The sequence below is a fragment of the Melanostigma gelatinosum genome (genome assembly GCF_949748355.1).
Source record: "Melanostigma gelatinosum genome assembly, contig: SUPER_1_unloc_1, whole genome shotgun sequence".
In the NCBI taxonomy this organism is placed as follows: Eukaryota; Metazoa; Chordata; class Actinopteri; order Perciformes; family Zoarcidae; genus Melanostigma; species Melanostigma gelatinosum.
In genome coordinates this window covers 295,467-310,083 of record NW_027635330.1, presented here as the reverse complement: position 1 = coordinate 310,083, position 14,617 = coordinate 295,467, and positions in this window count along the sequence as shown.

The following is a 14,617-nucleotide window of genomic DNA, read 5'->3' as shown; positions in this document are numbered from 1 at the left end:
GTAACTCGACTCCACATCATCAGATCTTTACCAGATTTCACGTGTTTGATTAGACTCCAGGCCTGAAGACATATGCAGGCCAATTTTGAATCATAGTCATAGCGCCACCTACTGGTAACAGGAAGTTAAAGTCTTGATACTTTGGCTTGTTTCTCTTAGTAGGTAAATCAAATCAATATCAAATTTGTTCCACACAAATAGTTCATAATGCCAGATCATGAAGCTTTTGATGTTTCGCCGAACGCCGTTGCCGTGGCGATGTAGTCTTCGCCGTTAACAACGAAGGTAATTTTGAGAGGCTAAAAATGCTCGAAACATAAGCAAACTTGGCATACACATTTAAAGCCCAAAATGTAGTTGTATAATATGATTTTATTGGTTCAGAGTGGCAAATCGGCTCAATAGCGCCCCCTACAAAATTTCAACGAAGCAGCCCTCGCAGTACGTTTCACCTAGATGTATAAAATTTGGTAGGAACATGTATCACATATGGACTTAAATAAAAGTATATTGGGGCCATGCTCTGAACCTGCATGCAGTGTCTGACGGTCACGGAACTGAATGACAGCATCAACCAGAGTCCTCGCGCCGTCCGACGGTCGCGGACGTTCTCGGCCGCGCAGGCCAGAGTCCCGCCGGCACCCCGACGTGCATGCACCCCGACGTGCATATTGCGAGGGCCCGCCCATCGCTGCTCGCAGCTTTAATTATTCTTATTCTTCCACTTTCATGGCAAAAAGGAGGTGCTTGGGATATTGGGAATTTTGTGAAATTTGGCACGCAAGCCAGAATTTGCGAAAATTGCAGTCTGATTGGGGTGTCCAGCTGCGGTATGAAATATTGGCTCGCTAGCGCCCCCTATTGAGTAGCCCCAACATCAGGATTCACCCAGCTGTATGAAAGTTAGTAGGTATGTGGAACGTGATGAGACGCACAAAAAATCCTCTTGGACGTTTTCTCTAAACCAAACAGGAAGTCGGCCATTTTTACTTTGATGACGTTTTTTGACCGTTTCAAGGCGTCATACTTTAACGAACTCCTCCCAGAGATTTGACCCGATTGACTTCAGATTCGGCTAGTCTGCTCTTGAGACCTTGGCAGTGAAAAGTTACTCAAAGATCAAAAAGTTATCGAACTATGTGGCCGTGGCGTGGCGTCAAAGAAACACCATTCGCCACGAAACAGGAAGTTGTTGTAACTCGGCTGTACATTGTCGAATCTGCTCAAAATCTCTCATATGTCATAACATCCTGACCCGGAACACATCTATATGATAATTTAGAATCATAGTGATAGCGCCACCTAGTGGCAACCGGAAGTTGTACGCTGCGTACTTTGACATCCTGCTCCTCACAGATTAATCAGATCCCTCTCAAATGTTGTCAAACAAGCCTTAAGACCTTGATAATGCTTCGTTGTGAAGATTGCAAGAAGTTACTGAAGGGCGGCGACGTGGCGGCTCGGCGAATTTCGATCCTTCGCCATGAACGAATAAACTGATGTATCTCGACTCCACATCATCAGATCTTTACCAGATTGCACATGCTTGATTAGACTCCAGGCCTGAAGACATCTGCAGGCCAATTTTGAATCATAGTCATAGCGCCACCTACTGGTAACAGGAAGTTAAAGTCTTTATACTTTGGCTTGTTTCTCTTAGTAGGTAAATCAAATCAATATCAAATTTCTTCCACACAAATACAAGAAGTTCATAATGCCAGATCATGAAGATTTTGATGTTTCGTCGAACGCCGTTGCCGTGGCGATGCAGTCTTCGCCGTGAACAACGAAGGTCATTTTGAGAGGCTAAAAATGCTCGAAACATAAGCAAACTTGGCATACACATTTAAAGCCCAAAATGTAGTTGTATAATATGATTTTATTGGTTCAGAGTGGCAAATCGGCTCAATAGCGCCCCCTACAAAATTTCAACGAAGCAGCCCTCGCAGTACGTTTCACCTAGATGTATGAAATTTGGTAGGAACATGTATCACATATGGACTTAAATAAAAGTATATTGGGGCCATGCTCTGAACCTGCATGCAGTGTCTGACGGTCACAGAACTGAATGGCAGCATCAACCAGAGTCCTCGCGCCGTCCGACGGTCGCGGACGTTCTCGGCCGCGCAGGCCGGAGTCCCGCCGGCACTCCGACGTGCATGCACCCCGACGTGCATATAGCGAGGGCCCGCTCATCGCTGCTCGCAGCTTTAATTCTTATTAGGGCCCGAGCACCGACGTAGTCGGAGCGGAGGACCTATTGAATTTCGAATGTTTATTATTATTAGGGCCCGAGCACCGACGTAGTCGGAGCGGAGGACCTATTGAATTTCGAATGTTTATTAGGGCCCGAGCACCGACGTAGTCGGAGCGGAGGACCTATTGAATTTCGAATGTTTATTATTCTTATTATTCTTATTTTTAGTGTTTCGTCGCAAAAAGGAGGTGCTTGGGATATTGGGAATGTTGTGAAATTTGGCACGCAAGCCAGAATTTGCGAAAATTGCAGTCTGATTGGGGTGTCCAGCTGCGGTATGAAATATTGGCTCGCTAGCGCCCCCTATTGAGTAGCCCCAACATCAGGATTCACCCAGCTGTATGAAATTTGGTCGGTATGTGGAACGTGATGAGACGCACAAAAAATCCTCTTGGCCGTTTTGTCTAAACCAAACAGGAAGTCGGCCATTTTTGCTTTTATGACGTTTTTTGACCGTTTCAAGGCGTCATACTTTAACGAACTCCTCCCAGAGATTTGACCCGATTGACTTCAGATTCGGCTAGTCTGCTCTTGAGACCTTGGCAGTGAAAAGTTACTCAAAGATCAAAAAGTTATCGAACTATGTGGCCGTGGCGTGGCGTCAAAGAAACACCATTCGCCACGAAACAGGAAGTTGTTGTAACTCGGCTGTACATTGTCGAATCTGCTCAAAATCTCTCATATGTCATAACATCCTGACCCGGAACACATCTATATGATAATTTAGAATCATAGTGATAGCGCCACCTAGTGGCAACCGGAAGTTGTACGCTGCGTACTTTGACATCCTGCTCCTCACAGATTAATCAGATCCCTCTCAAATGTTGTCAAACAAGCCTTAAGACCTTGATAATGCTTCGTTGTGAAGATTGCAAGAAGTTACTGAAGGGCGGCGACGTGGCGGCTCGGCGAATTTCGATCCTTCGCCATGAACGAATAAACTGATGTATCTCGACTCCACATCATCAGATCTTTACCAGATTGCACATGCTTGATTAGACTCCAGGCCTGAAGACATCTGCAGGCCAATTTTGAATCATAGTCATAGCGCCACCTACTGGTAACAGGAAGTTAAAGTCTTTATACTTTGGCTTGTTTCTCTTAGTAGGTAAATCAAATCAATATCAAATTTCTTCCACACAAATACAAGAAGTTCATAATGCCAGATCATGAAGATTTTGATGTTTCGTCGAACGCCGTTGCCGTGGCGATGCAGTCTTCGCCGTGAACAACGAAGGTCATTTTGAGAGGCTAAAAATGCTCGAAACATAAGCAAACTTGGCAAGTAGATTAAAAGGCCGAAATGTAGTTACAGAATCAGATTTTATTGGTTCAGAGTGCCAAATCGGCTCAATAGCGCCCCCTACAAAATTTCGACGAAGCAGCCCTCGCAGTACGTTTGACCTAGATGTATGAAATGTGGTAGGAACATGTATCGCATATGGACTTCAATAAAAGTCTCTTGGGGCTATGCTCTAAACACAACCGGAAGTCAGCCATTTTGCATTTTTTATGAATTTCTCATGTCGTTTTTGTCATTTCCAGCCGCTGCACTTTAACGAACTCCTCCTAGGGAATTCATCAGATCAACTTCAAATTTGGTCGGTACAGTCTAAAGACCTTTGTGATGAAAAGTTACTCAAAGCTTGTTGTTTCGTGAAAAGCTGTTGCCGTGGCGACGGAATTTCGATCCTTCGCCATGAACGAATAAACTGATGTAACTCGACTCCACATCATTAGATCTTTACCAGATTTCACGTGTTTGATTAGACTCCAGGACTGAAGACATCTGCAGGCCAATTTTGAATCATAGTCATAGCGCCACCTACTGGTAACAGGAAGTTATAGTCTTTATACTTTGGCTTGTTTCTCTTAGTAGGTAAATCAAATCAATATCAAATTTGTTCCACACAAATACAATAAGTTCATAATGCCAGATCATGAAGCTTTTGATGTTTCGTTGAATGCCGTTGCCGTGGCGATGCAGTCTTCGCCGTTAACAACGAAGGTCATTTTGAGAGGCTAAAAATGCTCGAAACATCAGCAAACTTGGCATACACATTTAAAGCCCAAAATGTAGTTGTATAATATGATTTTATTGGTTCAGAGTGGCAAATCGGCTCAATAGCGCCCCCTACAAAATTTCAACGAAGCAGCCCTCGCAGTACGTTTCACCTAGAGGTATGAAATTTGGTAGGAACATGTATCACATATGGACTTAAATAAAAGTATATTGGGGCCATGCTCTGAACCTGCATGCAGTGTCTGACGGTCACGGAACTGAATGACAGCATCAACCAGAGTCCTCGCGCCGTCCGACGGTCGCGGACGTTCTCGGCCGCGCAGGCCGGAGTCCCGCCGGCACCCCGACGTGCATGCACCCCGACGTGCACATTGCGAGGGCCCGCTCATCGCTGCTCGCAGCTTTAATTAGGGCCCGAGCACCGACGTAGTCGGAGCGGAGGACCTATTGAAACCGTAATGTTTATTATTATTATTATTATTATTATTATTATTATTATTTTATGTGTTTCGTCGCAAAAAGGAGGTGCTTGGGATATTGGGAAGTTTGTGAAATTTGGCAAGCAAGCCAGAATTTGCGAAAATTGCAGTCTGATTGGGGTGCCCAGCTGCGGTATGAAATATTGGCTCGCTAGCGCCCCCTATTGAGTAGCCCCAACATCAGGTTTCACCCAGCTGTATGAAAGTTGGTAGGTATGTGGAACGTGATGAGACGCACAAAAAATCCTCTTGGCCGTTTTCTCTAAACCAAACAGGAAGTCGGCCATTTTTGCTTTTATGACGTTTTTTGACCGTTTCAAGGCGTCATACTTTAACGAACTCCTCCCAGAGATTTGACCCGATTGACTTCAGATTCGGCTAGTCTGCTCTTGAGACCTTGGCAGTGAAAAGTTACTCAAAGATCAAAAAGTTATCGAACTATGTGGCCGTGGCGTGGCGTCAAAGAAACACCATTCGCCACGAAACAGGAAGTTGTTGTAACTCGGCCGTACATTGTCGAATCTGCTCCAAATCTCTCATATGTCATAACATCCTGACCCGGAATACATCTGTATGATAATTTAGAATCATAGTGATAGCGCCACCTAGTGGCAACCGGAAGTTGTACGCTGCGTACTTTGACATCCTGCTCCTCACAGATTAATCAGATCCCTCTCAAATGTTGTCAAACAAGCCTTAAGACCTTGATAATGCTTCATTGTGAAGATTGTAAGAAGTTACTGAAGGGCGGCGACGTGGCGGCTCGGCGAATTTCGATCCTTCGCCATGAACGAATAAACTGATGTAACTCGACTCCACATCATCAGATCTTTACCAGATTTCACGTGTTTGATTAGACTCCAGGCCTGAAGACATCTGCAGGCCAATTTTTAATCATAGTCATAGCGCCACCTACTGGTAACAGGAAGTTAAAGTCGTTATACTTTGGCTTGTTTCTCTTAGTAGGTAAATCAAATCAATATCAAATTTGTTCCACACAAATACAAGAAGTTCATAATGCCAGATCATGAAGCTTTTGATGTTTCGTCGAACGCCGTTGCCGTGGCGATGCAGTCTTCGCCGTTAACAACGAAGGTCATTTTGAGAGGCTAAAAATGCTTGAAACATAAGCAAACTTGGCAAGTAGATTACAAGGCCGAAATGTAGTTACAGAATATGATTTTATTGGTTCAGAGTGGCAAATCGGCTCAATAGCGCCCCCTACAAAATTTCGACGAAGCAGCCCTCGCAGTACGTTTGACCTAGATGTATGAAATGTGGTAGGAACATGTATCGCATATGGACTTCAATAAAAGTCTCTTGGGGCTATGCTCTAAACCCAACCGGAAGTCAGCCATTTTGTATTTTTTATGAATTTCTCATGTCGTTTTTGTCATTTCCAGGCGCTGCACTTTAACGAACTCCTCCTAGGGAATTCATCAGATCAACTTCAAATTTGGTCGGTACAGTCTAAAGACCTTTGTGATGAAAAGTTACTCAAAGCTTGTTGTTTCGTGAAAAGCTGTTGCGGTGGCGACGGAATTTCGATCCTTCGCCATGAACGAATAAACTGATGTAACTCGACTCCACATCATCAGATCTTTACCAGATTTCACGTGTTTGATTAGACTCCAGGCCTGAAGACATATGCAGGCCAATTTTGAATCATAGTCATAGCGCCACCTACTGGTAACAGGAAGTTAAAGTCTTGATACTTTGGCTTGTTTCTCTTAGTAGGTAAATCAAATCAATATCAAATTTGTTCCACACAAATAGTTCATAATGCCAGATCATGAAGCTTTGATGTTTCGTCGAACGCCGTTGCCGTGGCGATGCAGTCTTCGCCGTTAACAACGAAGGTCATTTTGGGAGGCTAAAAATGCTCGAAACATAAGCAAACTTGGCATACACATTTAAAGGCCAAAATGTAGTTGTATAATATGATTTTATTGGTTCAGAGTGGCAAATCGGCTCAATAGCGCCCCCTACAAAATTTCAACGAAGCAGCCCTCGCAGTACGTTTCACCTAGATGTATGAAATTTGGTAGGAACATGTATCACATATGGACTTAAATAAAAGTATATTGGGGCCATGCTCTGAACCTGCATGCAGTGTCTGACGGTCACGGAACTGAATGGCAGCATCAACCAGAGTCCTCGCGCCGTCCGACGGTCGCGGACGTTCTCGGCCGCGCAGGCCGGAGTCCCGCCGCCACCCCGACGTGCATGCACCCCGACGTGCATATTGCGAGGGCCCGCCCATCGCTGCTCGCAGCTTTAATTATTCTTATTATTATTATTTTATGTGTTTCGTCGCAAAAAGGAGGTGCTTGGGATATTGGGAATGTTGTGAAATTTGGCACGCAAGCCAGAATTTGCGAAAATTGCAGTCTGATTGGGGTGTCCAGCTGCAGTATGAAATATTGGCTCGCTAGCGCCCCCTATTGAGTAGCCCCGACATCAGGATTCACCCAGCTGTATGAAAGTTGGTAGTTATGTGGAACGTGATGAGACGCACCAAAAATCCTCTTGGCCGTTTTCTCTAAACCAAACAGGAAGTCGGCCATTTATGCTTTTATGACGTTTTTTGACCGTTTCAAGGCGTCATACTTTAACGAACTCCTCCCAGAGATTTGACCCGATGGACTTCAGATTCGGCTAGTCTGCTCTTGAGACCTTGGCAGTGAAAAGTTACTCAAAGATCAAAAAGTTATCGAACTATGTGGCCGTGGCGTGGCGTCAAAGAAACACCATTCGCCACGAAACAGGAAGTTGTTGTAACTTGGCCGTACATTGTCGAATCTGCTCCAAATCTCTCATATGTCATAAGATCCTGACCCGGAACACATCTATATGATAATTTAGAATCATAGTGATAGCGCCACCTAGTGGCAACCGGAAGTTGTACGCTGCGTACTTTGACATCCTGCTCCTAACAGATTAATCAGATCCCTCTCAAATGTTGTCATACAAGCCTTAAGACCTTGATAATGCTTCATTGTGAAAATTGTAAGAAGTTACTGAAGGGCGGCGACGTGGCGGCTCGGCGAATTTCGATCCTTCGCCATGAACGAATAAACTGATGTATCTCGACTCCACATCATCAGATCTTTACCAGATTTCACATGCTTGATTAGACTCCAGGCCTGAAGACATCTGCAGGCCAATTTCGAATCATAGTCATAGCGCCACCTACTGGTAACAGGAAGTTAAAGTCTTTATACTTTGGCTTGTTTCTCTTAGTAGGTAAATCAAATCAATATCAAATTTGTTCCACACAAATACAAGAAGTTCATAATGCCAGATCATGAAGCTTTTGATGTTTTGTCGAACGCCGTTGCCGTGGCGATGCAGTCTTCGCCGTGAACAACGAAGGTCATTTTGAGAGGCTAAAAATGCTCGAAACATAAGCAAACTTGGCAAGTAGATTCCAAGGCCGAAATGTAGTTAGGGAATATGATTTTATTGGTTCAGAGTGGCAAATCGGCTCAATAGCGCCCGATACAAAATTTCGACGAAGCAGCCCTCGCAGTACGTTTGACCTAGATGTATGAAATGTGGTAGGAACATGTATCGCATATGGACTTCAATAAAAGTCTCTTGGGGCTATGCTCTAAACCCAACCGGAAGTCAATAACTTTGCATTTCTTCTGAATTTCTAGTGTCGTTTTTATCATTTCCAGGCGCTGCACTTTAACGAACTCCTCCTAGGGAATTAATCAGATCAACTTCAAATTTGGTCGGTACAGTCTAAAGACCTTTGTGATGCAAAGTTACTCAAAGCTTGTTGTTTCGTGAAAAGCTGTTGCCGTGGCGACGCATTCTTCGCCGTTAACAACGAAGGTCATTTTGAGAGGCTAAAAATGCTCGAAACATAAGCAAACTTGGCATACACATTTAAAGCCCAAAATGTAGTTGTATAATATGATTTTATTGGTTCAGAGTGGCAAATCGGCTCAATAGCGCCCCCTACAAAATTTCAACGAAGCAGCCCTCGCAGTACGTTTCACCTAGATGTATGAAATTTGGTAGGAACATGTATCACATATGGACTTAAATAAAAGTATATTGGGGCCATGCTCTGAACCTGCATGCAGTGTCTGACGGTCACAGAACTGAATGGCAGCATCAACCAGAGTCCTCGCGCCGTCCGACGGTCGCGGACGTTCTCGGCCGCGCAGGCCAGAGTCCCGCCGCCACCCCGACGTGCATGCACCCCGACGTGCATATTGCGAGGGCCCGCCCATCGCTGCTCGCAGCTTTAATTCTTATTATTATTTTACCAGTTTGATGGCAAAAAGGAGGTGCTTGGGATATTGGGAAGTCTGTGAAATTTGGCACGCAAGCCAGAATTTGCGAAAATTGCAGTCTGATTGGGGTGTCCAGCTGCGGTATGAAATATTGGCTCGCTAGCGCCCCCTATTGAGTAGCCCCAACATCAGGATTCACCCAGCTGTATGAAATTTGGTAGGTATGTGGAACGTGATGAGACGCACAAAAAATCCTCTTGGCCGTTTTCTCTAAACCAAACAGGAAGTCGGCCATTTCTGCTTTTATGACGTTTTTTGACCGTTTCAAGGCGTCATACTTTAACGAACTCCTCCCAGAGATTTGACCCGATTGACTTCAGATTCGGCTAGTCTGCTCTTGAGACCTTGGCAGTGAAAAGTTACTCAAAGATCAAAAAGTTATCGAACTATGTGGCCGTGGCGTGGCGTCAAAGAAACACTATTCGCCACGAAACAGGAAGTTGTTGTAACTCGGCCGTACATTGTCGAATCTGCTCCAAATCTCTCATATGTCATAACATCCTGACCCGGAACACATCTGTATGATAATTTAGAATCATAGTGATAGCGCCACCTAGTGGCAACCGGAAGTTGTACGCTGCGTACTTTGACATCCTGCTCCTCACAGATTCATCAGATCCCTCTCAAATCTTGTCAAACAAGCCTTAAGACCTTGATAATGCTTCATTGTGAAGATTGTAAGAAGTTACTGAAGGGCGGCGACGTGGCGGCTCGGCGAATTTCGATCCTTCGCCATTAACGAATAAACTGATGTAACTCGACTCCACATCATTAGATCTTTACCAGATTTCACGTGTTTGATTAGACTCCAGGCCTGAAGACATCTGCAGGCCAATTTTGAATCATAGTCATAGCGCCACCTACTGGTAACAGGAAGTTATAGTCTTTATACTTTGGCTTGTTTCTCTTAGTAGGTAAATCAAATCAATATCAAATTTGTTCCACACAAATACAAGAAGTTCATAATGCCAGATCATGAAGCTTTTGATGTTTCGTCGAACGCCGTTGCCGTGGCGATGCAGTCTTCGCCGTTAACAACGAAGGTCATTTTGAGAGGCTAAAAATGCTCGAAACATAAGCAAACTTGGCAAGTAGATTACAAGGCCGAAATGTAGTTAGGGAATATGATTTTATTGGTTCAGAGTGGCAAATCGGCTCAATAGCGCCCCCTACAAAATTTCGACGAAGCAGCCCTCGCAGTACGTTTGACCTAGATGTATGAAATGTGGTAGGACCATGTATCGCATATGGACTTCAATAAAAGTCTCTTCGGGCTATGCTCTAAACCCAACCGGAAGTCAGCCATTTTGCATTTTTTATGAATTTCTCATGTCGTTTTTGTCATTTCCAGGCGCTGCACTTTAACGAACTCCTCCTAGGGAATTCATCAGATCAACTTCAAATTTGGTCGGTACAGTCTAAAGACCTTTGTGATGAAAAGTTACTCAAAGCTTGTTGTTTCGTGAAAAGCTGTTGCCGTGGCAACGGAATTTCGATCCTTCGCCATGAACGAATAAACTGATGTAACTCGACTCCACATCATCAGATCTTTACCAGATTTCACGTGTTTGATTAGACTCCAGGCCTGAAGACATCTGCAGGCCAATTTTGAATAATAGTCATAGCGCCACCTACTGGTAACAGGAAGTTAAAGTCTTGATACTTTGGCTTGTTTCTCTTAGTAGGTAAATCAAATCAATATCAAATTTGTTCCACACAAATAGTTCATAATGCCAGATCATGAAGCTTTTGATGTTTCGTCGAACGCCGTTGCCGTGGCGATGCAGTCTTCGCCGTTAACAACGAAGGTCATTTTGAGAGGCTAAAAATGCTCGAAACATAAGCAAACTTGGCATACACATTTAAAGCCCAAAATGTAGTTGTATAATATGATGTTATTGGTTCAGAGTGGCAAATCGGCTCAATAGCGCCCCCTACAAAATTTCAACGAAGCAGCCCTCGCAGTACGTTTCACCTAGATGTATGAAATTTGGTAGGAACATGTATCACATATGGACTTAAATAAAAGTATATTGGGGCCATGCTCTGAACCTGCATGCAGTGTCTGACGGTCACGGAACTGAATGACAGCATCAACCAGAGTCGTCGCGCCGTCCGACGGTCGCGGACGTTCTCGGCCGCGCAGGCCGGAGTCCCGCCGCCACCCCGACGTGCATGCACCCCGACGTGCATATTGCGAGGGCCCGCCCATCGCTGCTCGCAGCTTTAATTATTCTTATTATTCTTATTATTATTTTACCAGTTTGATGGCAAAAAGGAGGTGCTTGGGATATTGGGAAGTCTGTGAAATTTGGCACGCAAGCCAGAATTTGCGAAAATTGCAGTCTGATTGGGGTGTCCAGCTGCGGTATGAAATATTGGCTCGCTAGCGCCCCCTATTGAGTAGCCCCAACATCAGGATTCACCCAGCTGTATGAAATTTGGTAGGTATGTGGAACGTGATGAGACGCACAAAAAATCCTCTTGGCCGTTTTCTCTAAACCAAACAGGAAGTCGGCCATTTTTGCTTTTATGACGTTTTTTGACCGTTTCAAGGCGTCATACTTTAACGAACTCCTCCCAGAGATTTGACCCGATTGACTTCAGATTCGGCGAGTCTGCTCTTGAGACCTTGGCAGTGAAAATTTACTCAAAGATCAAAAAGTTATCGAACTATGTGGCCGTGGCGTGGCGTCAAAGAAACACCATTCGCCACGAAACAGGAAGTTGTTGTAACTTGGCCGTACATTGTCGAATCTGCTCCAAATCTCTCATATGTCATAACATCCTGACCCGGAACACATCTATATGATAATTTAGAATCATAGTGATAGCGCCACCTAGTGGCAACCGGAAGTTGTAGGCTGCATACTTTGACATCCTGCTCCTCACAGATTAATCAGATCCCTCTCAAATGTTGTCAAACAAGCCTTAAGACCTTGATAATGCTTCGTTGTGAAGATTGTAAGAAGTTACTGAAGGGCGGCGACGTGGCGGCTCTGCGAATTTCGATCCTTCGCCATGAACGAATAAACTGATGTATCTCGACTCCACATCATCAGATCTTTCCCAGATTTCACGTGTTTGATTAGACTCCAGGCCTGAAGACATCTGCAGGCCAATTTTGAATCATAGTCATAGCGCCACCTACTGGTAACAGGAAGTTAAAGTCTTGATACTTTGGCTTGTTTCTCTCAGTAGGTAAATCAAATCAATATCAAATTTGTTCCACACAAATACAAGAAGTTCATAATGCCAGATCATGAAGTTTTTGATGTTTCGTCGAACGCCGTTGCCGTGGCGATGCAGTCTTCGCCGTTAACAACGAAGGTCATTTTGACAGGCTAAAAATGCTCGAAACATAAGCAAACTTGGCAAGTAGATTACAAGGCCGAAATGTAGTTAGGGAATATGATTTTATTGGTTCAGAGTGGCAAATCGGCTCAATAGCGCCCCCTACAAAATTTCGAAGAAGCAGCCCTCGCAGTATGTTTGACCTAGATGTATGACATTTGGTAGGAACATGTATCACATATGGACTTAAATAAAAGTCTCTTGGGGCCATGCGCTAAACCCAACCGGAAGTCAGCCATTTTGCATTTCTTATGAATTTCTAGTGTCGTTTTTGTCATTTCCAGGCGCTGCACTTTAACGAACTCCTCCTAGGGAATTCATCAGATCAACTTCAAATTTGGTCGGTACAGTCTAAAGACCTTTGTGATGAAAAGTTACTCAAAGCTTGTTGTTTCGTGAAAAGCTGTTGCCGTGGCGACGGAATTTCGATCCTTCGCCATAAACGAATAAACTGATGTAACTCGACTCCACATCATCAGATCTTTACCAGATTTCACGTGTTTGATTAGACTCCAGGCCTGAAGACATATGCAGGCCAATTTTGAATCATAGTCATAGCGCCACCTACTGGTAACAGGAAGTTAAAGTCTTGATACTTTGGCTTGTTTCTCTTAGTAGGTAAATCAAATCAATATCAAATTTGTTCCACAGAAATAGTTCATAATGCCAGATCATGAAGCTTTTGATGTTTCGTCGAATGCCGTTGCCGTGGCGATGCAGTCTTCGCCGTTAACAACCAAGGTCATTTTGAGAGGCTAAAAATGCTCGAAACATAAGCAAACTTGGCAAGTAGATTACAAGGCCGAAATGTAGTTAGGGAATATGATTGTATTGGTTCAGAGTGGCAAATCGGCTCAATAGCGCCCCCTACAAAATTTCAACGAAGCAGCCCTCGCAGTACGTTTCACCTAGATGTATGAAATTTGGTAGGAACATGTATCACATATGGACTTAAATAAAAGTATATTGGGGCCATGCTCTGAACCTGCATGCAGTGTCTGACGGTCACGGAACTGAATGACAGCATCAACCAGAGTCCTCGCGCCGTCCGACGGTCGCGGACGTTCTCGGCCGCGCAGGCCGGAGTCCCGCCGGCACCCCGACGTGCATGCACCCCGACGTGCATATTGCGAGGGCCCGCTCATCGCTGCTCGCAGCTTTAATTAGGGCCCGAGCACCGACGTAGTCGGAGCGGAGGACCTATTGAATTTCGAATGTTTATTATTATTATTATTCTTATTATTATTTTATGTGTTTCGTCGCAAAAAGGAGGTGCTTGGGATATTGGGAAGTTTGTGAAATTTGGCAAGCAAGCCAGAATTTGCGAAAATTGCAGTCTGATTGGGGTGCCCAGCTGCGGTATGAAATATTGGCTCGCTAGCGCCCCCTATTGAGTAGCCCCAACATCAGGTTTCACCCAGCTGTATGAAAGTTGGTAGGTATGTGGAACGTGATGAGACGCACAAAAAATCCTCTTGGCCGTTTTCTCTAAACCAAACAGGAAGTCGGCCATTTTTGCTTTTATGACGTTTTTTTACCGTTTCAAGGCGTCATACTTTAACGAACTCCTCCCAGAGATTTGACCCGATTGACTTCAGATTCGGCTAGTCTGCTCTTGAGACCTTGGCAGTGAAAAGTTACTCAAAGATCAAAAAGTTATCGAACGATGTGGCCGTGGCGTGGCGTCAAAGAAACACCATTCGCCACGAAACAGGAAGTTGTTGTAACTCGGCCGTACATTGTCGAATCTGCTCAAAATCTCTCATATGTCATAACATCCTGACCCGGAACACATCTATATGATAATTTAGAATCATAGTGATAGCGCCACCTAGTGGCAACCGGAAGTTGTACGCTGCGTACTTTGACATCCTGCTCCTCACAGATTAATCAGATCCCTCTCAAATGTTGTCAAACAAGCCTTAAGACCTTGATAATGCTTCGTTGTGAAGATTGTAAGAAGTTACTGAAGGGCGGCGACGTGGCGGCTCGGCGAATTTCGATCCTTCGCCATGAACGAATAAACTGATGTATCTCGACTCCACATCATCAGATCTTTACCAGATTTCACATGCTTGATTAGACTCCAGGCCTGAAGACATCTGCAGGCCAATTTTGAATCATAGTCATAGCGCCACCTACTGGTAACAGGAAGTTAAAGTCTTGATACTTTGGCTTGTTTCTCTCAGTAGGT